At 47.7% G+C, this 24,028-nt stretch overlaps 1 protein-coding gene across 2 annotated transcripts in view; it reads right to left on the bottom strand.

Annotated features, from left to right (window-relative positions):
• Positions 1-24,028, bottom strand: part of plxna2 (plexin A2) — a 304,923-nt gene that overhangs the window by 266,220 nt on the left and 14,675 nt on the right. The gene's annotated exons all lie outside the window — the stretch shown is intronic.

Raw genomic sequence — 24,028 nt, 5'->3', positions numbered from 1 at the left:
CAGTGCTCCAGGTGGGTCTGATGGTATACAGCATATATATTTACAGTCCCTCTCCACTTACACACACTCCTCCCTCCCCCCAGCCCTCTGCTGTCAAAACCTGGTAACTATCATCCTGGGTCCCTCCCTCGAACCTCCATCGGTGATCAACCGATAGGCTACTCAGCCAGTCCAGACTTTAATATACACTCCTGAGGAGTGTATTGATCCCTCAGCCCATAAACAGTGAGTTCCTAGGGGCCACCGGGGCCTGGCCTAGCCTTGCGTGTGCTGGGGTGGGCTGAGGTGTGGGAGGTGGGTGGGCTGCTCTTAGGTGTCCCATAAAAGAGCTGGGCTAGGCTATAAACCAGGGTCATGCCCCCTTCCTGCCCTACCCACCCACCCTGACTGAACCACGGCTGCAGCCGCCATGCTGCTTCCTTTGTTTGAGTGTGTGCATAGTGCTATGGAGGTGCAGAGCAGAGAGCAGAGCAGAGAGCAGAGCACAGTAGAACAGAGGAGGGCTGCATCCCAAATGGAAAAGTGTTCCTTATATAGTGCACTACTTTTGAACAAGAGCCAAATGGGATTAGGGTGCCATTTGGGACGCAGAACAGAGCATATCGCTCTGGAGTTGTAATCAGGCTCCTGCTGAGGCAGCAGTTCTTTCCACCTCAAACCCCTCAGCCTTTTGCCCTTTAGGGCTTTAGAATGCAGGCAGGCAGCACCCCCTCCACCTCCCTAACCCCCTCCACCTCCCTAACTCCCACACCTCCCCAACCCCCTCCACCTCCCTAACCCCCTCCACCTCCCGAACCCCCTCCACCTCCCTAACTCCCACACCTCCCCAACCCCCTCCACCTCCCTAACTCCCTAACCCCCTCCACCTCCCTAACCCTCCACCTCCCTAACCCCTCCACCTCCCTAACCCCCTCCACCTCCCTAACTCCCACACCTCCCCAACCCCTCCACCTCCCTAACCCCCTCCACCTCCCTAACTCCCACACCTCCCTAACCCCCTCCACCTCCCTAACTCCCTACACCTCCCTAACCCCCCTCTACCTCCCTAACCACCTTCCACCTCCCTAACCCCCACACTTCCTTTACCCCCCTCCACCTCTCTAACCCGCCTCCACCATCCTAACTCCCTACACCTCCCTAACCCCCACACTAAAAACCTGTTTTTGCTTCGTCATTGTGGGGTATTGTGTAGATTGCTGAGGATTTTTATTCATTTAATCCATTTTAGAATAAGGCTGTAACGTAACAAAGTGTGGAAAAAGTCAAGGGGTCTGAATACTTTCCGAAGGCAAGGAAATATTACTACCCATCCATCTCTCCCTTCCTTCCTCCTTTCCCTCTATTTCCTCCTTCCCTAAGGCTTGGGAAGAATATGTGTCTCATTTTTCCCTGTTCATGTTCTGGTGGGTGAGCTGGCGGCAGCTGCACTGAAGAAAAAGCAGAAGCAGAAGAAGAGAATGAATGAATGAACGGTGTCCATAAATGACTTCTCAAAGGTCAACCGCTAATGTAGCTACCAGGAAGAGAAAATGTACCAAGCAATGGAGCTGTGTTTATGCTGTTTTCCCCTCCTTTTGGCTGCTCTTGACGGGTAGGGACTCATTATGCTGCCAAGCAAGGGATTTGAATAGCACGATTGACTTCGCTTGTTAGTAGCCACGTCGTCTTTTCTCTCCTCCTCGCTAGCAGACATATACAGGGAAACTCGTGAAGCAATTAACATGCAAGAGCTAGTGGTGGTGAATCACGAGCCAGTCACCTAATAGCCTAGACCTAGAGAGGAGCTGGGGCATCATGGGTGATACGCCTGGCTGAGTCTGTGGTAGCATTTGTAGGCTACAATGGAGACATTCTTGTCCAGGCTTGATTTGCTTCTGAGCTATAATGAACGGTAGGAATAGCATTGTATAGTACAAACACCTCTTTCAATTTACCTCCAACGCTACCTAGTGTGTCACACAGGCCTCATCTCTGAACCCAGACCTAACTCTCATCTCTGAACCCGACCTAACTCTTGTGTGCGGGCGGCGTGCAGCTGGCCAGCTACTCGATTTGTCTGTCACGAGAGACTACCAGTTAAACAACAACTCCACCCGATGCAGAGCTATCTTTGTCTTGCTCACTGACACATTGAGCCATCTGTTTTCTAAACACACCTTGTTTGTGGGTCAGCTTTGATTTGTTGACACATTACAACTGTGTAAATTGTAGCGACGCACAAAGATGTATTGGAGTGAAAGACAAACGTCAACTACCGTGGGAATTACATCATCCCACAGACAAGCTTAAAAAAAACTGATTGCTCAGCTCACTAAATGCATTAACTGCTTCCTGGATGAATCAATCTGTCCTGTGTTTATCAACCATGTCATTTCATCTACCAGCTCATCATCGTTAGTCAGTATGTAGGCACAGGTCTTACGACTGACCACCACTGCTGGATGTGTGTTGTAAAACAGCTACTGTATAGGCCTACTGTTACTCTACATCAGGGCTCATCAGCTAGAGTCAACCGCGGGCTGGAAGATAATTACAAATCATTTTTAAACTGAAAATTGCCCGCAAGAGGCCCGAACTAAACCAGAATGTAAGCAAGGTTTGAAATCATTTTTATACGATCACATACTGTATATCTCTATTATGCGTGGGAATACCTTGGAACAGATTTCCAAAATAAAAATCAACTGGAGCTGATTTGCTGGTGTTTTTACAGTCTTTTATGTCCTACAATAAAAAAATTAAAACGTTTTTTACAATGTTTTGCTGAGAAAACTTGGGTGGCCAAATAAAATCACAGGCGGACCACCAGTTGGGGAACCCTGCTCTGCATGTTCTGACTAGTGTCAAACGGAAAATAACAAACGGATCATGAAAAACAGACACCAGAAGACATCCAGTCAACTAGTCTCCAGGCAGAGAAAGTATTGGCCAGCCACGTGATGTGAACCTAAGACAACAACAACATACCATTGTGAACTGGAAACTGTGATCATGGTTTCGAAATGAACAATGTGTTTTTCTTAAGCTTCCCATTCATAATGAAACAGTTGGCATGTTGGCATGCACAGCTCACCCATGCTGCTGCCTCTGAGTGCCTTGCTAACCCAAAAGGCCGCTGCACTCTGTCAGCTCTTTCTGTCAACTCTCTACTTTTGGCCAGAGCTGCTAGCGCACAATAGTTCACTATAGTGAGTTGCTTGTGCACTATATAGGGAATAGGGAGCCCTTTTGGACAAAGCCTCTGTTAGCTCGTCTGCCTGTGTCCTGCCTGTTCCCTGTACCCAAACGCTGGTGGTGCCCTCAGTTGGAGGCCCCTGGGCGAACTTTGGGGGCAGTGCCAGGCCAGCAGCGGGCACAGGGAGCTACATGGTAGCAGCTAGGCTAATCTGTAGAAGTGAAGGGCTTGCTACACAGGAGGATGAGGGGAGGAGAGGAGAAGCTAGGACAATGACAAAACAGACCAACAAAACAGTACCTGACTGCTCTGGTCAGTGCTGTGGCCTGGGCACACGCTGTAGAGACGGAGCATTAGTGGAATGCTTTCAGTGAGCCGAGCAGGCCTATAGCTCTGAACCCCCGTCAACCTGCTGGAAGAGAGCAGCCGTTCCTCCCTCCTCCTCCTCCCTCCCTCCCTCCCTCCCTCCCTCCCTCCCTCTGCTTTGTGCCTCTTGACTTCCCCCACACTAAGCTCCTTAACAATGCAGTCAAAATTGTTTGATCTCCTAAATTCATATTTACAGACATTGTATTCCAGGAGATAAAGAACATAAACCAAAATCCAGTTACGGATTAAATCCAATTAATTGTTGTGGGATAGGGGAAAAAAATGACATATCAGAATTTCATGGCTCTGATTAATTCCGTTATTCCCTGAATGATTAAAATAAAGCATGAAATTGAAATGGTTAAATAAAAGTGAGACGATACAATCTACAGGAGCCCAATTTGGTTTAAAAAAACAACAAACAAATAACTTCAAGACATAATTAAGAATAATTACGAGGTTTATAAAGTGCCTGGAACAAAACTTTTGTGATTGGGTTAAAGAAAGTGAACCGTCAGCAGCAGAGATAGCAGCCATTTGCATGTTGGTATTAAAAATAGAATGTTTAATCTCCCCTGAAGGAAGGTCTTCTCTATAGGAGGAGACTGTAAAAAAGTGATTAGCGGGAGAGGTTAGTCCATTAGTCTTTATTTCTCCACTGACATGCTGCAGCAGAGAATGAGAGGGTTTCTGCTGTTATGTCTCGTCTCTTGTCCCGGAGTTAGAACAGTTACAAATCTACGTTCCTTTGTCTCCTTATAGGAGAATTGACTGGTTACGTCTGAAATGCTACCCTATTCCCTATATAGTGCACTGCATAGGGAATAGGGTGCCAATATAGAGACAAAGCGAGGAGTTGAGGATTTGAGGGCAGTACTTAAATGTATAAGTTCCTCTTTCTCATAGCTACAGGAGCTGAATGTGACTGCAGTGGTAGTAACTGTCTCTGTGCCAACCCCTGTCTGTTTCCAATAACACTAAACCTATCATATCCAGCCATCCAGCCCACCACTGGGGAATAGCACTGTAGAGGAGAGGAAAATAGGAAATTAAGAAAGGAGGCGGCGAGGGATAACAAACACCCTCACTAACCACAAGAACTGTTTTCCTGCCTGTGCTACTGGTGTTATGGAGAGATTAGGTTGGATATATCCTTCAACTAACAGCTAGGCCTATTCCTTAACGGCTGTAGCTGGGTCGTTCCATCAAATGAATGCCTTTTTCGTCCATTTGATATTTAAAGTAGAAATTGAGCACAAATATAGCATTTTAAATGCCTGTTATATTAAATGAAGTGCCGTTTAATATAGACCACATGGACAATGAAATAAATCTAATTTTTAATATGAACAAAGACGTGCTGATGTGCCAAAATGCAGCATTTTGACATGTCCCTCCATGCACCTATGTGGCTTCTAGGAAGATTTTAACACACTTAACCCCAAACTTTCTCCAAGTTTTCACCATCATTGTAAAGCCCTTCTTATTTTGTTGCTTTGACAGTCATTTCTGACTATTATTATTTATTTCATGTGATTAGATGTTCCTTTAAGTCTGTCCCTCATTTTAATGTCAACCCTGTTACATGAACTGAATAAAAAAATAATACAAAAATATTTCAAGAGACATTGAACATCTAATAGTCAAATCATAATGTAAAAGCAGGTGAGCTGGTTCTGCTCTTTATGGCCATTTCCTGGTGTTTTGCGGTGGAAAATTGAGAGGGTTGAACACAACGCATCAACCCTGTTACCATAGATAGACAGGCTAGAATCTTTTTAACAATTGAAATGTTTTAGTGAAGCTTGCGTTCAATTGCCCCTCCCTGTTGCACACAACAAGCTTCCTGTCACAATTTATGGCTGATTTAAGATGAAGTCGTCAACCCTGTTACAGCCAACCCTGTTACGGCCAACCATGTTACGGTCAACCCTGTTACGGCCAACCCTGTTACGGCCAACCCTGTTACAGCCAACCCTGTTACAGTCAACCCTGTTACGGCCAACCCTTTTACAGTCAACCCTGTTACGGCCAACCCTGTTACAGCCAACCCTGTTACGGCCAACCCTGTTACAGTCAACCCTGTTACAGTCAACCCTGTTACAGTCAACCCTGTTATGGCCAACCCTGTTACAGTCAATCCTGTTACGGCCAACCCTGTTACGGTCAACCCTGTTACGGTCAATCCTGTTACGGCCAACCCTGTTACAGTCAACCCTGTTACGGCCAACCTTGTTACAGTCAACCCTGTTACGGCCAACCCTGTTACAGTCAACCCTGTTACAGTCAACCCTATTCATTTATTTGACACTTAATAGGCACTTACTATAGTGATTTTTTTGGGAGATGGGAAAAGTTTTTTTTAATTAATTTTGAAGCTGTGCTCTTGCTGATAGAATGTTGAAAAAATGAAATAAAAGTTTTTTTATGCCAAAAAACTATGTTGGGTCATGCAGGAAATATGAAAGTAAACACACTGCTCCTAAGCTGTTACAACAAGCACAACATAGACCAGGCTACTATAATTTCCCATTTCCAGTGCTGTTGTTGTTATATATCATTTGACATGCTCTGAGCTACCAATGAAAAAGGACTAGGAGTTTAGCATAGTAAATGACTCTACACTTGTCCATGATTACACATCCACTCTGGTCCACTCTAAGGGCTCTCAGTCAGAGCACTCTGCATCCAGTGTTTCGACATGGTAATATCTTTATTAGTGACCAGCCAGGCTCCAAGACAATGTACTGTAGGACGGTGGTACCCAGCCAGGCTCCAAGACAATGTACTGTAGGACGGTGGTACCCAGCCAGGCTCCAAGACAATGTGCTGTTGGACGATGGTACCCAGCCAGGCTCCAAGACAATGTACTGTAGGACGGTGGTACCCAGCCAGGCTCCAAGACAATGTGCTGTAGGACGGTGGTACCCGGCCAGGCTCCAAGACAATGTACTGTAGGACGGTGGTATCCAGCCAAGCTCCAAGACAATGTACTGTAGGACGTTGGTACCCAGCCAGGCTCCAAGACAATGTACTGTAGGACGGTGGTATCCAGCCAGGCTCCAAGACAATGTACTGTAGGACGGTGGTACCCAGTCAGGCTCCAAGACAATGTACTGTAGGACGGTGGTACCCAGCCAGGCTCCAAGACAATGTACTGTAGGACGTTGGTACCCAGCCAGGCTCCAAGACAATGTACTGTTGGACGGTGGTACCCAGCCAGGCTCCAAGACAATGTACTGTAGGACGGTGGTACCCGGCCAGGCTCCAAGACAATGTACTGTAGGACGGTGGTACCCAGCCAGGCTCTAATGCATCTCTCTCTCCTCACTGAATGAATGACAATGGATGAATGGGCGATAATTGTGCACCCTACTTAATAATCTAATTTAAATGAGGCCTAACTGAACAATCAGGGTGAAGAGGCTGATTTCATTTAGAAAGACAATAGTGTAATGATGAGTTTGTGTTATGCCTATTTATCAGTGTTGGCGCTCAAGTTAATCATTTGACTGCATGGCTTGCAGGCTGATACCCTTCTCTTTTACGCTTTACTTTGTAAAAAATAAGCTGTTATGGGACTGTTTTATTTACTACAACTCTATTACTAATCCAATTTATTGTCAGGGAAACGAAAACATGCTGTGTGTTGCAGTGGGCCTTTAGAATAATGCAAAATATATCCTTGACTCTATCCAAGTTGATGAGCGGGAAACAAACGATGCCAGTCAGCCTGCACAGCCGGCCCATTGACACTACATCTACACTACACCGAAAATAATTTCACACATAATAAGAGTTAACTTATAGATAAGATTACATTGACAATAATCTGATGAGTGACAATATTAGGCCAATCAGTTGTCAAATTGGACATGAAGAGATGGGTGCATCTTGTAATTGACAGATGCAGGGAAATGAGCTTTGCTTTATCAAATCCGCCTTCAGAGTCACATGCAGGTAAAACATTGTAATTTCTATATAGTATCTGAAAGAGCATATTCTGCAGTTTGGCTCTGGCTACTAAGCAAAAACTAGTAACATAATAAACGTAAAATTACAATATGCTATTCTGTCGTCAATGGATGAATGGGCGATAGAAACCAGATAGAAACTGATAATGGTGAATGTTTTGTACTTGCTCAGTTGCTTTCCATATCTGGGGAAAGATGAAACCAGGCCAGCGGGTGAGAGACTGTCTGAGAATGTGGTTTTGAGTAGGGTTGCACATTTTGGGGAATATTCAGAGGTGGAAACTTTCCTTCAGAATTAACGGGAATATATGGGAATTAAGGGAAATATATGCAAATTAATATTAATACCATTTAAATATAGATTTTTTTTGCATTGGATATATTTACCATATCATATGGAGACAGAAACATAAACCTTTTACCTTATCACAAGTAGACATAATTGCAAATGACTAAATCCTTCCAGTCTTCACTGTCACTTTCCAACCTTGTTGAGGATGGCTCGTTGTCACACTCAAAAAGCCTCAAATTTGTCCGGATGGAAACACATTTTTAAACCCTTGTATTGGTCAGCCTGTTGTGTGCTTTGGTGTGTGTGTTCCCAAACAAGGACCAGTTGTGCTCTGAGGCGGCTGATGTTGGTGGGATTTGGAGGATGATGGAGGCAACAGCGGAATGAGCCTCAGATCCACAAAGTCCCTTCCACCAGGTGGCTGATGAGATATGTTGGCACGACTGCCATATTGCATCTCCATCCCAAAGCCCTTGCTTGGAAGTGTACTTCGCCAGACTGCCAAGACCCTTGCCCTCATCCAGGTCAAGGTGGCGAGACACGGTAGTGATGACACCATAGGCCTGGTTGATCTCTGCACCAGACAAGATGCTCTTGCCAGCATACTTGGGGTCCAACATGTACGCTGCGGTGTGTACGGGCTTCAGGCAGAAGTCTTCACGCTTTTTGATGTATTTCAGAACTGCAGTTTCCTCTGCTTGGAGCAACAGTGAAGTGGGCATGGCAGTACAGATTTCTTCAGACAGGATGGCATTGTCTCCCTCAATCCATGCAATGCCTACTGCTATAGGTTTCAGGAGTATCAGGCTGCTTACCATTCTCTCCCAAAATACATCATCCAGGAGGATCCTCTTGATGGGGCTGTCCATATCGGCAGACTGTGATATGGCCATTTCTTGGAGAGACTCCTTCCGCTTCAGGAGACTGTTAAACATGATGACAACACCACCCCAACGGGTGTTGCTGGGCAGCTTCAATGTGGTGCTCTTATTCTTCTCACTTTGCTTGGTGAGGTAGATTGCTGCTATAACTTTATGACCCCATACCTAACCATTTCCTTGGCTCTCTTGTAGAGTGTATCCATTGTTTTCATTGCCATGATGTCCTTGAGGAGCAGATTCAATGCATGAGCAGCACAGCCAATGGGTGTGCTGTGAGGGTAGGACTCCTCCACTTTAGACCAAGCAGCCTTCATGTTCACAGCATTGTCTGTCACCAGTGCAAATACCTTCTGTGGTCCAAGGTCATTGATGACTGCCTTCAGCTCATCTGCAATGTAGAGACCGGTGTGTCTGTTGTCCCTTGTGTCTGTGCTCTTGTAGAATACTGGTTGACGGGTGGAGATGATGTAGTTAATTATTCCTTGCCCATGAACATTTGACCACCCATCAGAGATGATTGCAATACAGTCTTCTTTCTCTATGATTTGCTTGACCTTCCCTTGAACTCTGTTGAACTCTGCATCCACTTATGTCAGAGGTTGCTTGTTGTGAGTGCTGAAAAAATGAACAGAAACATTTTGGAAATTTACCGTAAAGTTTCCGACCCTTTGCAACCCTAGTTTTGAGACTCACGGAGCCGTACATGGGCAAAGGCAGAAATGTGACCATGGACAACTTCTTCACATCAATTTCCCTGGCAGACAAGTTGATTACAAAGAAGACTAGCCTGCTCGGAACAGTCAACAAATCAAGCATGTTAGCAGTTTGATATGCATCTGGTGCATATGCTAAAGGGGACGCCCGGCAACATTCTCTAGTGGGTACTGATAGGCTGAGAGGCCAGGAGGTTCTAGTGTTAAGGCTGAGGTCACTGTCTGGGTCTACTGAAGCCAGTCACAGTGCTAACCAACCACAGCAGCCTATGCGATGTTATTACATAGATTTTACTCTGAATCATATCAAGTCTACTAAAGCCCTCACACTTTGATGTCTTCCACAGAACAAGCCATGTCCTTGTCAACGCAACAGAAGAATTAGCGAGCGTCAGCATTCATTCAAGCTTTATCCTTGAATGCAAACAAGGGCGTGTGCATCTAATCTTCCCCTTTAACCCACGCCCTGCCGAGACTCAGCGAGGCAGCCTTTAACCCACGCCCTGCCGAGACTCAGCGAGGCACCCTTTAACCCACGTCCTGCCGAGACTCAGCGAGGCAGCCTTTAACCCACGCCCTGCCGAGACTCAGCGAGGCAGCCTTTAACCTACGTCCTGCCGAGACTCAGCGAGGCACCCTTTAACCCACGCCCTGCCGAGACTCAGCGAGGCACCCTTTAACCCACGCCCTGCCGAGACTCAGCGAGGCAGCCTTTAGCCCACGTCCTGCCGAGACTCAGCGAGGCAGCCTTTAGCCCACGTCCTGCCGAGACTCAGCGAGGCACCCTTTAACCCACGTCCTGCCGAGACTCAGCGAGGCAGCCTTTAACCCACGCCCTGCCGAGACTCAGCGAGGCAGCCTTTAACCCACGCCCTGCCGAGACTCAGCGAGGCACCCTTTAACCCACGTCCTGCCGAGACTCAGCGAGGCCCCCCACCACCCTGGCTGCTTCACTCTCAACTTAAGCTTTGTTTGAATAAGTGCTCAATGGCATTACGCCTCAAAACTACTACGACATCCTCAGAGAGAGATTACAATATCATTGTTATTCTAATGTCTCGTGTTCCCCCGCCCACTGCACCTCCTCCTCAAAACACACACACATGCACACACACACACACTCACTCACACACTCACTCACAGGCACACACACACACACACACACACACACACACACACACACACACACACACACACACACACACACACACACACACACACACACACACACACACACACTCACTCACTCACTCACTCACTCACTCACTCACTCACTCACACACAGACACAATCACACACACTCACACACATACACAGGCACATATACACACGTTTACATGTACACACACAATACAGACACACCATCCCCCCCCAATTAAACAAACCAACAACCCACCTGTTCCAGTCACATTAAGTTTGAAGCATCCATAGCGAGATGGGACAGACATACCACTGGTGTCTTGTCATCAGAGCTGTATGGCAGCCTGTGTGCTTCAGGTTTCTATTAGCTAGGCTGATTTCCATACATCTGAATTGTAACGAGAAGATGTAGAAAGAGAGTAAAGGAGGAGGAGGTAGGAATTACATTAGGCTGCTTGATTGACAGCATACACGTTTTATCAACGGGACAACTCTTAACCATTCCTGCACCATGTCTCCTATGATGCATAATCCCTGTGCTTTGAAAGTCAATGTTGTGGGGCCTGATGAAAGCAGGGGTTGAAAGATGCAGTGGTATGAATTTCACACTAGGCATGATTACATACTATACATATTTGATGGAATATACTATATATCCTCCGTAGACCGATATCATCCAATGTCTCTTATTTAGCAGTTTAGAAAGTAATGTGAATAAAAGTCTAACAAGCATGAATGCACTGTTTAAAGCGTTAACTCGAATATAGATGTTTAATAGGAACAGCCTCTGAGCAACGGCGTTATAATTTAAAGATGACACGTGTAGTTGTTTGTAAGAAATTACTGTCATCAAATCCCAGTTACCTTCACATTTCTGGAGGAAAAGCATTTACAGTTTTATACAATCACTAGGACCCATTTCTCAATACTTAGGTCACTTTTTCAAAACTCATTCACGGTAAACACAACAGCAGTATATGTGGGCTAATCTGTGGAACATTTTTCATTGCTTTGACACAAAATGCATTCAATGACTACATCTTTCAAATTTCATGAATTCTTTTCTCATTCAGACACAACCATCACCAAAACTCTATGTACCTACAGGCCAATTTGCACATGTTTACATACTATTTTCAAAACTGTTAAACTTAAGTTCACAGAGTGGTTTTCAGCCCATCCCAGGATGGTGTCACTTTTCCTCCCACCTTACTCTCCATTCCTCAACCCCATAGAGGAATTATTTTCCTCATGGAGGTGGAAGGCTTACGAACACCATCCACATGATCAAATGTCTCTCCTGGACACAATGAATGCTGGATGCCTGGACATATCTGCAGAAGATTGCCAGGGATGGACCAAGCATACCAAAATATTCTTTCCTATGTGTATTGCCCAAGATGACATAAGATGTGACGTGGATGAGAACCTGTGGTTAAACGCAGAAGACAGGGTTGACTAGCGTTGCTACTGTATCTGTATCGGTAGATGGTGTATATACAAATTCTTGTATTTTGGAATCACTCAATGCCAAAGAATGACATAAAACATATTGAAGCATATTACATCATGTCTGATTCATTCCTGTAACATATACTGCAGTGAATTCTAAACAGTAGAGAGGTGTCATTCTTGTTATGTAAAGAAAACATTGTGTAATGCTGCCTGTTGTTAGTGTTGTTTGGGTCATTGTTTTATGAGTGACAACGTGTGCTTGTTGGGTGACAGCCTTTGCTAGTGTTATGGAAGAATGAGTTGATTTGAGACATGTATGAAGTGTTTTGGTAGTTTTAGTGCATTTTGGATGTGAAATGAACTGCTGTGCCAAGCTGAAAGTTGGTAAGGAGAACTGTGTGAAGAGTTCTGACCTACGTATTGACAACTGAGTCCTAGCGATTGTAAAAAAAACTGTAAATCGAGGAGCAAAAGCATGGGTTTTCTACTAAATAATATGGTCTGTGTGAGATGTGCTAAAAACCATCCTTATAAGGAGAGAGTAAAGTAACTTGGTGTGTAGCATTAGGTAGCAGGTGCTAGGGGCAGAGCAAGGGGAATTGGCTTGACTTGGCTTAGCAAGGCCTTGTGTGTCCTGCCGGTCCTGTGTGGACCAGATATGAAATAATGTCTCAGCGGGTTGGGTCTAGCTAACATCAGATTACATAAATACTAACTCAGTGCTGAGTAATACCAGAGGGAATCAGCTGTAGTGAGGTGAGGGAGAGAGCACATGGCCAGAGTCAGAGAGTCAGAAACAGGACAGTGTAAGTCCAGGGGTTACCTGGTGAGTTTGTGTGTGTGTGTGTGTGTGTGTGTGTGTGTGTGTGTGTGTGTGTGTGTGTGTGTGTGTGTGTGTGTGTGGCTGCGTGTGCACGTGCGTGTGCATGCGTACCGGCGTACCTGTGTAGGTGTGTATGCTGCTCTCTCTCTCTTTCTCTCTCGCTCCCTCTCTCTCTTGCTCTCTCAACAAACTCTCCCAGCAGGCCGTTGGGCCGGGGTGGTCTGAGTGCAGCCCTGCTCTGGAGAACACCTCTCTGACCCCGTTCCGCTCTACTCTGTTCTGCAGCTGGCCAATCACACGACAGCACGCTCCACCCAACCTTCTGTCAAATAATCACATCCAAATCCCTGTTAAGAGCCACTACATGGGAGCTGTGTGTGGGTTGAGTGGGAGAGAAAACGGAAGTGGTAAAGCGAGAAAAACAAGAGAGTTGGTTGGTTGCTGGTACACCTACCATTTTGGTCTAAATGCATACAGTCTCATTTCAAGCCTTACATAATGAAGCCAACAGTCAGCACTGAATGGGAGGCCTATTTCAGTCAGTCGGCTGGCGCCAAACAGTAACACAAAAATCCATTGCACTTACATAAGACTGCAACTGTGAGGGAAAACGACAGAGAGCGCCAGTCCAAATAATCCCTTCCATTCTTAGTGCTGCTGTTTCAAATATGTGTCTGTGTGTGATAGTAGGGCCTTGCTCTGTAATCACACTGGCTCTGAGTATAGGGATATACTCCACACTAAGACCCAGCCACTGGAACCACAGTAGGACGCCGGTCCTCTGCCCAGATTCCCTAGTAAACACAATCCTCCTCATCCTTGCAGTACAGAGAGACAGCACATGCAATTCTGCACCATGCTCTGTCTGTCCTCCTAAAGGAAACAACCTGGGAGTCCATTGTTTCCTGTTGTACCCCAACACACAAGCTGAGCTCTCTCCTTCCCCTGTTTGGAGCAGTGGCCGGGGGCATTTTCTCTCTCCTCTGCAGCAGTCATAGGCAGCATGGTCCACTCTCCCACCTCTACCCAGACAACCATGCCTGCTAGGCCAGCCACAGCTCTCCCCCTCTATCTCCCTGTCTCTATCTATCCCCATGCTACTAATCAATTAACTGCCAATCCAATTAACATTGGAGTGAGACTGGCTGATAGCGATCATTGCTGCCTGCCTGGGCTGACATAGCTGGCCTGGTACACACAGCAGACAGGACTGTCGTCACATCAGCCTGGCTATCGCCATCGTTAGCAAAGCTGTACACTGTGGTAGGCTAAAAGACAACAACGTTCTGCCAGTGTCAAACAGGTTCATTCATTTACTGTGAATTCTATTATAGAGGATGATTGTTTTGCAGGACAAATACGCCGGATTCTGTGTTTATTACAGCTATCATGTCTGACTATATGCCCTTTAGCAAGTCAACGATGACTATGACCGTTGTTTTCCTTTGCCGTAGTTCTTCTGAGTGTCAGACACATTCACCCAGTCATGGCCTGTATAGAAGCAGTACAATAGCCTGTGTTCTCTGTGGGAGACTCCCTCCCAGCCTCCCTCCCAGCAGGGTTAATGCTGTGTTTACAGTGAGCCACGCTCCTCAAAGTTCCTCTAGAAACATAAAGGATATCCTACAGCCCTATAACATGCTGATCCATCTCTCCCCTGTCCTGGCCTGTCTGGGAGAGGCCTTCAGCAACAAACAGAGGGGCTTCACAGAGGCCTGGGGCCTTGGGCTGCAGACAGGACTGCACTGAGATTGGGACTGGGGCTGCAGAGTAGACACTATAGAAGGCCACTGCGTCGCAGGGGAATGGGGCTCTGGATGTGACGCAAGGCCACTGAGACTAGGACTGGGGCTGTAGACAGGAGGCCAGTCCACTGCACTGACACTGGGATGGTCTAACTGCAAGCCTGGGACCAGGACCCTCAGTAGCACCACATTCTGCTTCCTCAGCCCCAGACCAGACAAATCACCTATCCCCAGACCAGACCAGACCAGACTAGTCACCCAGCCCCAGACCAGACTAGTCACCCAGCCCCAGACCAGACTAGTCACCCAGCCCCAGACCAGACTAGTCACCTATCCCCAGACCAGACTAGTCACCTAGCCCCAGACCAGACTAATCACCTATCCCCAGACCAGACTAGTCACCCAGCCCCAGACCAGACTAATCACCTATCCCCAGACCAGACTAGTCACCCAGCCCCAGACCAGACTAATCACCCAGCCCCAGACCAGACTAAACACCTATCCCCAGACCAGACTAGTCACCCAGCCCCAGACCAGACTAGTCACCTAGCCCCAGATCAGACTAGTCACCTAGCCCCAGACCAGACTAGTCACCTAGCCCCAGAACAGACTAGTCACCTAGCCCCAGACCAGACTAGTCACCCAGCCCCAGACCAGACTAGTCACCTAGCCCCAGACCAGACTAGTCACCTAGCCCCAGATCAGACTAGTCACCTAGCCCCAGATCAGACTAGTCACCTAGCCCCAGATCAGACTAGTCACCCAGCCCCAGACCAGACTAGTCACCTAGCCCCAGACCAGACAAGTCACCTAGCCCCAGACCAGACTAGTCACCAAGCCCCAGACCAGACTAGTCATCTAGCCCCAGACTAGACTAATCACCTAGCCCCAGACCAAACTAATCACCTAGCCCCAGAACAGACTAGTCACCCAGCCCCAGACCAGACTAGTCACCTATCCCCAGATCAGACTAGTCACCTAGCCCCAGACCAGACTAGTCACCTAGCCCCAGATCAGACTAGTCACCTAGCCTCAGACCAGACTAGTCACCCAGCCCCAGACCAGACTAGTCACCTAGCCCCAGACCAGACTAGTCACCTAGCCCCAGACCAGACTAGTCACCTAGCCCCAGACCAGACTAATCACCTAGCCCCAGACCAGACTAGTCACCCAGCCCCAGACCAGACTAGTCACCCAGCCCCAGACCAGACTAGTCACCCAGCCCCAGACCAGACTAAACACCTATCCCCAGACCAGACCAGACTAGTCACCCAGCCCCAGACCAGACTAGTCACCTAGCCCCAGACCAGACTAATCACCTAGCCCCAGACCAGACTAGTCACCCAGCCCCAGACCAGACTAATCACCTAGCCCCAGACCAGACTAGTCACCTAGCCCCAGACCAGACTAGTCACCCAGCCCCAGACCAGACTAGTCACCTAGCCCCAGACCAGACTAGTCACCTAGCCCCAGACCAGACTAGTCACCCAGCCCCAGACCAGACTAATCACCTAGCCCCAGAACAGACTAGTCACCTAGCCCCAGACCAGACTAGTCACCTATCCCCAGACCAGACCAGACTAGTCACCTAGCCCCAGACCAGACTAGTCACCTAGCCCCAGACCAGACTAGTCACCCAGCCCCAGACCAGACTAGTCACCTAGCCCCCAGACCAGACTAGTCACCTAGCCCCAGACCAGACTAGTCACCTAGCCCCAGACCAGACTAGTCACCTAGCCCCAGACCAGACTAGTCACCCAGCCCCAGACCAGACTAGTCACCTAGCCCCAGACCAGACTAGTCACCTATCCCCAGACCAGACCAGACTAGTCACCCAGCCCCAGACCAGACTAGTCACCTAGCCCCAGACCAGACTAGTCACCTAGCCCCAGACCAGACTAGTCACCCAGCCCCAGACCAGACTAGTCACCTAGCCCCAGACCAGACTAGTCATCTAGCCCCAGACCAGACTAGTCACCCAGCCCCAGACCAGACTAGTCACCTAGCCCCAGATCAGACTAGTCATCTAGCCCCAGACCAGACTAGTCACCTAGCCCCAGACCAGACTAGTCACCTAGCCCCAGAACAGACTAGTCACCTAGCCCCAGACCAGACTAGTCACCTAGCCCCAGACCAGACCAGACTAGTCACCTAGCCCCAGACCAGACTAGTCACCTAGCCCCAGACCAGACTAGTCACCCAGCCCCAGACCAGACTAGTCACCTAGCCCCAGACCAGACCAGACTAGTCACCTAGCCCCAGACCAGACTAGTCACCTAGCCCCAGACCAGACTAGTCACCTAGCCCCAGACCAGACTAGTCACCCAGCCCCAGAACAGACTAGTCACCTAGCCCCAGACCAGACTAGTCACCTAGTCCCAGACCAGACTAGTCACCTAGCCACAGACCAGACTAGTCACCTATCCCCAGACCAGACTAATCACCCAGACCAGACTAGTCACCTAGCCCCAGACCAGACTAGTCACCTAGCCCCAGACCAGACTAGTCACCTAGCCCCAGACCAGACTAGTCACCTAGCCCCAGACCAGACTAGTCACCTAGCCCCAGACCAGACTAGTCACCTAGCCCCAGACCAGACTAGTCACCCAGCCCCAGACCAGACTAGTCACCTAGCCCCAGACCAGACTAGTCACCCAGCCCCAGACCAGACTAGTCACCTAGCCCCAGACCAGACTAGTCACCTAGCCCCAGACCAGACTAGTCACCCAGCCCCAGACCAGACTAGTCACCCAGCCCCAGACCAGACTAGTCACCTAGCCCCAGACCAGACTAGTCACCTAGCCCCAGACCAGACTAGTCACCTAGCCCCAGACCAGACTAGTCACCTAGCCCCAGACCAGACTAGTCACCCAGCCCCAGACCAGACTAGTCACCTAGCCCCAGACCAGACTAGTCACCTAGCCCCAGACCAGACTAGTCACCTAGCCCCAGACCAGACTAGTCACCCAGCCCCAGACCAGACTAGTCACCTAGCCCCAGACCAGACTAGTCACCCAGCCCCAGACCAGACTAGTCACCCAGCCCCAGACCAGACTAGTCACCTAGCCCCAGACCAGACTAGTCACCTAGCCCCAGACCAGACTAGTCACCTAGCCCCAGACCAGACTAGTCACCTAGCCCCAGACCAGACTAGTCACCCAGCCCCAGACCAGACTAGTCACCTAGCCCCAGACCAGACTAGTCACCTAGCCCCAGACCAGACTAGTCACCTAGCCCCAGACCAGACTAGTCACCTAGCCCCAGACCAGACTAGTCACCCAGCCCCAGACCAGACTAGTCACCTAGCCCCAGACCAGACTAGTCACCTATCCCCTGACCAGACAAGTCACCCAGCCCCAGACCAGACTAGTCACCTAGCCCCAGACCAGACTAGTCACCTAGCCCCAGACCAGACAAGTCACCCAGCCCCAGACCAGACTAGTCACCTAGCCCCAGACCAGACTAGTCACCTAGCCCCAGACCAGACTAGTCACCCAGCCCCAGACCAGACTAGTCACCTAGCCCCAGACTTCTATATCATATGAACATGATTTGTAGAGGAGGAAGCCCATGCATGGCATTATGCCAACTAACCCCAGTGATCCTCTCCTTTCTCCCCTCCTCTTCACCCTGCTGTGTGTTATGACTAGTCTTTTAATGACACGTCCTATCCTGACTGTCTCTGGTTACTACAGTACTCCACAGGTCATCATACACACTCACACACACACACACACACACACACACACACACACACACACACACACACACACACACACACACACACACACACAGTATGTTCAACATATTCAATATAGAACATAATGGTATTTCACAAAGACAAACAATGAACATGACAGTGCAGCTTTGGTAATCTATCAAAGACCAGTGTGTCAAGGTTTTCTTCCCAATCCTCTTCTTCCAGTGGATGGACTAGTTTTCCTCTCCTTGAAGTGCACTGCATGGTGGAAAATAGGACCTTAACTATTAGGCTATACGATATGGTTCATCATGATGTCTTATCAAAGTAAGGAGAACTGTAGAAACACATCAATGGAACATAGTGTACTTTCTAAAGATACATTTAAAAAACAGTGTTTGTGTTAGCTAATATAGTGAATAGTGATTAAATAGTTTGTTATTATGTTATGTAAGTTGCAGGATATTATGGGTCTGATGGGGAAAATGCTCTCTGTCTGTCCCTCTCGCCTTCCTACACAGTTCCTCTCTGTTTAGTGCACTACTCTCTCCTGCTGGACCACTGTGATGCCACATTACGGCCTATCTACAGACCTATTACAGAGACACAGCCAGAGCCATTACATTACATTACCACTGCCTGCCTGTCTGAGACCCAGGGCAAAGCACCTGAAACAACCTGCCTGGCTCTGAAAGCACTGACCCTCTCTGTCACACTGTCACACGCACATGCACACAGACAGAGAAACACTCACGCACGGACAGACGCGCACACACACACACACACAGCGAGAGACCGTACACGCACAATAAAGCTCCGTAATTTGATCAGAGGTGATAAAGCACCACAGAATCTAGTGTGTGGCTGGTTACTTAGAGGTAATAACGGCGCATGGGGCGAGGGAAGAGTCTGCATCAGTCACATAGGACGTAGAGACAGAGCAGTGGAAAACACACACACACACACACACAAACACAGAATATCCTCCTTCACCTGAAGCCCTTTAGTTTATAAACCACAGTGCAGGGCAGCTAGCGGGCTTGTCTCTTCTCCTCTGTACTGGACAGCACTGGACACGGCCGTGTCTTCATTCGCTTAAGAGGGTAGCCCAGACCAACCATGTTTACATCTGCTGCTACAGACTGGAGGCGGACACATTATCACAGGGAATTCACTTATTCATATCACACAGGAACGAGTCAGGGGAGGGGAGGGAGAGGGGAGCAGCCAGAAGGAACTTGACTGGGAAATAAATAAATGAAGGAAATTAGCGGGTTCGTTTAATGTGGGACTTAAGACAGAAGTAGGTCAAACGCACAGGGCAAAAAAACAAACGGAGGCAGTGGGTTAACTAGCGTAGCTTAGCACATAATCTCATCAAACTGCCAAGTCCAAATCGACATGATGTGGAGCGTGGACTATCTGTAATTGTGGTTATCTATCCATGACAGGAATTCCTATAAAAAACACTGGTATTTCCGGCACACTGGAACGCTACATACAACTCCAAAAAATGCATTTGCTACAATAAAAAGCTCTTGGAGAGAATTCAATCGGCATTTGAACAGAAGTGCCACTTGGTTTGACCATAAATAATAGAAAAAAACAGTGACTGGACTTAGCCTAGCAGTAGTAACTAGCCAGCTTGTGGCGGTCAGTGGAGCTTCACTTGGATGAATGACCTCAGGACAGAGGTCCATGCTTCTGTGCTGCTGCTGGGGCAGGACTGGACTGGATTGGCCAGGGCTGGGCTGAGTGCTGAAGTGCACATTCATGCCTTCCTGTTCCGGCCTGTTCCGTGTGAACACCACACCGGATGGATGGCTGGCTGGTTGGTTGAATGGCTGGCTGGCTGAATGGCTGGCAGGGACAGGATGTAGCTCTCTTGCTCTGTCACTCTGCTACTTCCATATGCTTATCATAACAATAATCAGATCAGTTATTCTATTTTTGAAATTTTATTACAGCCTTACCGTGTAGAGGAAAACCTCAGTAAAATCTTCATAACATATGACTAGTCTGCAAATTGTGCAACATGGTGACCCCAATCATGGGGCCATGAAATTCCCACATGCACAGCATATCTCTGAACACATTCTTTACACGTGATATTACAGTTCCCACCTGCACCTGAGTCGGATGGGGCTGGGGAAAGGTGGTGGATATTACAGTCCCACCTGCAGAGTAGGGAGGGGGGTGGGGGTGGGGGGTGGGGGATGGGGGGGTAGTGGTGAGGAAAACAGTGGGGGAATGACAGTGTGACCTACAAAAGCCCAGTGATGAAAAATAGCATGTCGCCTGAACAGTAGCAAAGACCTGGCTGCGTTACTCATTTTGCTCTGAAGGTTGAGTGTAATACTGAGGCTCGGGAGCAGGAGAGAAGGGGTCTGAGCAATATTACACCCCCTTGAGATGAAACATGAACACTGGGAAATGGAACAGGACCCTGATGGGGTGATTCTCTGGGCCTGCAGCGAGTCAGAGACACATGGACACAGGGAGAGAATTAGACCAGTGTGTAAATCTCCCATTTCAGACATTTTTGAGGGGCCTTGAACACTGCAGTCCAGACTGCAGACCTGCAGACTATTGCAAGACCATGTTGTGTTCCCCCACCACTCCTCCGTCTCCTTTCCTTTAGTCATTACACCTGCTGGAACTTTCTGCCAGGGCCAGGGCTCTCTCCCTTTGCTGAGGCCGAGCCAGTCAAACCTCCCTAAGCTAGTTAGAGGGTGGAGGAGGAGGACAGGGGCATCTAGAAGGACCCTACATGACAGGGTTTCCCTGGGTCTGTCTCAGAGGCTAGACGAGAGGGGCCACACTATAGGTCCTTGAATCCTCCCCAGAAATACTGAAGGCTCAGTGTGTAAACCTTGGGCAATTGAGGAGCCCCTCCTAAAAGGCGAATCATTTTCTTTCTGGGGAGCTATATTTCTGGCTATGGTCACCTAGTGGAGAAACGTTATATAATTAAATGATGTCATCGTTGTAATCGAGTCTTCAGGGAGAAGAGAGGCATTGAAATTCCAAGCAGAGTTGTGTTAAATCCAGCGCAACATGTGAATGGCATAGTAATTCCTGGTAGGCTGAAGAGACCGAGCAGCACGCAATACAATCCACTGCTGCTTTACCTCATGTCAACTCTCTCTGCTGGCTCTGACCACACATACTGTAGAGATGGTGGTACAGCGGAGTGACTGGTGGGTCGATCACGTCTTCCTCTCTGAAGGGCATACTGAAGCAGTGAAATGAAGCCTTCTCGAAAAGGCAAACCATCCCTTCCTCATCCAACTGAGAGTTCTAGTAGCTTCAACCTCAGACACTAGCCTAAGACGCTGTGGTAGACGGGGGATATAATTAACATCACTTTATTGGTCAATTCCACACAAGGTCCAACCTAAATTTGACTTCCGCTTTTAACCCAACCCCTCCGAAAGAGACACACCTAGGTTTGGAAGAGATGCGGGGGGCTGCCACACTGGCCACTGTTGTTGTGGGGGGGGGGGGGGAAGTTCCTTGTTCAAGGGCACAACAGCAGGCAACAGCATTTAGGATTTGATACCAGCAACCCTCCGGTTGCCAGCTCACTACCCACCTGATTTTACCCGTTGGACCCGGGATTCAAACTGGCAACCCTTTGGTTGCTGGCAGCACAACCACCATAGTAGCTAGTAGCTAGAGAACAAGCTGCAGTACTTCCTCCAGTCCCCACATCTAATCTTTTGTTAGTGCCAGCAGAAGGAGAGAGGGAGGGGGAGGGACTTGTGGCTGGTATTGGCCATTACAGTAGAGTCTGGGCCAAACAAAACCATGCTGCTTGCCCTGCTACCCTGCTGCCCTGCTACTCTACACAGAATATCCAGCAGTTAAGCACAACATACAATCATACAACCACAGCAGAAAACTGCAATAAAAGGAAAGAGAAGACAGCGATAAAAATCAATTTGTTTCTTACCCTGGAGAAATGGCAAGGAACGAAGAGAAAACCTCCCATTCAGCATTTAATCAGTAACACAAATATAAGCAGCCAGCCAGCCTAGTTGAGCAGCCAGCCAGCCTAGTTGAGCAGCCAGCAGAGCCAGACTAACATTCAGCACAACTCTAATTAGTAGTAGGGTGCTTCAGTCTGACTACTAGTCTAGTGAACGGAGAGGGTCTGGACTGAGTAGGGTCTGTGTCTGTCTCTGTCCAGTAGCCTACTGCCACCCCTATAATGGCTGCTCTGTTGTGCCAAAGTGTGGCCCAATGTGCCGTGAGCATGGTACAAGACCTATCATGCCCTTGTAAGTCAAGACTTCCCAGTATACTTCTAATACAACACATAATACACCCTCCCTCCCTACCTCCTCTCCCTCCCTCCACCCCATACAGCTTCCTTCCTCTTCCTGTCTGACTCAATGTCACGAGGAACAATCCCAGATTCAGACCTAACAATCCCAGATCCCAGACCTCTCTCGGCCCTGCTCCGCTCCGGTCCCCCCCTCTCTGTTTCCTACCAGCCGTGTTTTTCCACAGGCTGCGGATGCTGTCTGTCATCGAGAGGTTGAATTAACTCACACAGAACTTCTCTGAGCCCAACTTAGCCTGTCCTGGTGCTACAGCTAGTCAGGTCCTGTAGGATAAACAGACTACTGACTCTAAAGGCCCCGTTGAAAGCCCTTTGGAAGTAGGGCTGGCCACTGACTTTTTTTGCACTATTGGTTAGTAAGTAAGCATTTCACTGTAAGGTTGTAAGGTTGTATACCTGTTGTATTCGGTGCACGTGACAAATTAACTTTGATTTGATTTGACTCCCCTCTCAAAGTCAAAATGGGTGAATAGACAAATGCACACAGAACTCCCAAGTACTTCAATGGCAAGCCATTTTCATTGTCACTCATACATTACACATGCAAGTGGGCTGTGCAATATGGCCAAAATATCATGGCAAGATATTTTTCTCATTTTTGACAGTATGACGGTATTTGACAGTAGTCCTATTTGTAGAACACTGAATACGACTGGTACTTGACCAATGGTTGCCACCCTAAATAACAAAATACTATAGTATACCATGCTATAAATACTATATTATTCACTGTAGTGTTTTTGGAGACTTTACTGTAGTATTCACTGTAGTGTTAACTTGAGAATACTGTAGTTTTTACAGTTAACTAAAGTATAAATACTGTCGTAAAATAAAAGTATAGTAAATCATGTTGTGTTTTTGGCAGATTGATGTATTCTGTAGTATTTAATGGAGTGTTTTTTACAGACTTTAGTATTTATTGTAGTGTTTTTGCGGACTGTACTACACTGTAGATTTACTGTAGTGTTTTTGCAGACATAGGAAATCTACTGCAAACATACTAAAAGAGCACATTTCCATAACCTGTAGATAGGTAGGACTGGAGTTTAAACTGATAGTGCAGAGCATTGTCTCCTTTGTATAACCTGTAGGGACCATAATATATGGTTTATACTTGCATGTAGGTTTCTCACTTATGGGTGGCACAAATTGTGATACGGGGGAGGGGAATGGGTGGGGTATATGCAAATTGATACTGTAAAATGTGCTAAAGGTTTTAGTAGTATTTTTGCTGACTGTAGTGTGTTTGCGGACATTACTCTAGTCATTTACTACAGTGTTTATTTGGCGGATAATACAGTAGTATACTATTATTATTATTATATTAGTAGTATACTATAGTATAACATTCTATAGTAAGTACTACACATGATTGAGGGATACTACAGTGAGTAGTATAGTATTCGACAGTAT

Source organism: Salmo salar, chromosome ssa13, assembly GCF_905237065.1.
Source record: "Salmo salar chromosome ssa13, Ssal_v3.1, whole genome shotgun sequence".
In the NCBI taxonomy this organism is placed as follows: domain Eukaryota; kingdom Metazoa; phylum Chordata; class Actinopteri; order Salmoniformes; family Salmonidae; genus Salmo; species Salmo salar.
Note: the sequence above shows the minus strand (reverse complement) of the source record. Positions and strands in the feature narration are given on the sequence as shown.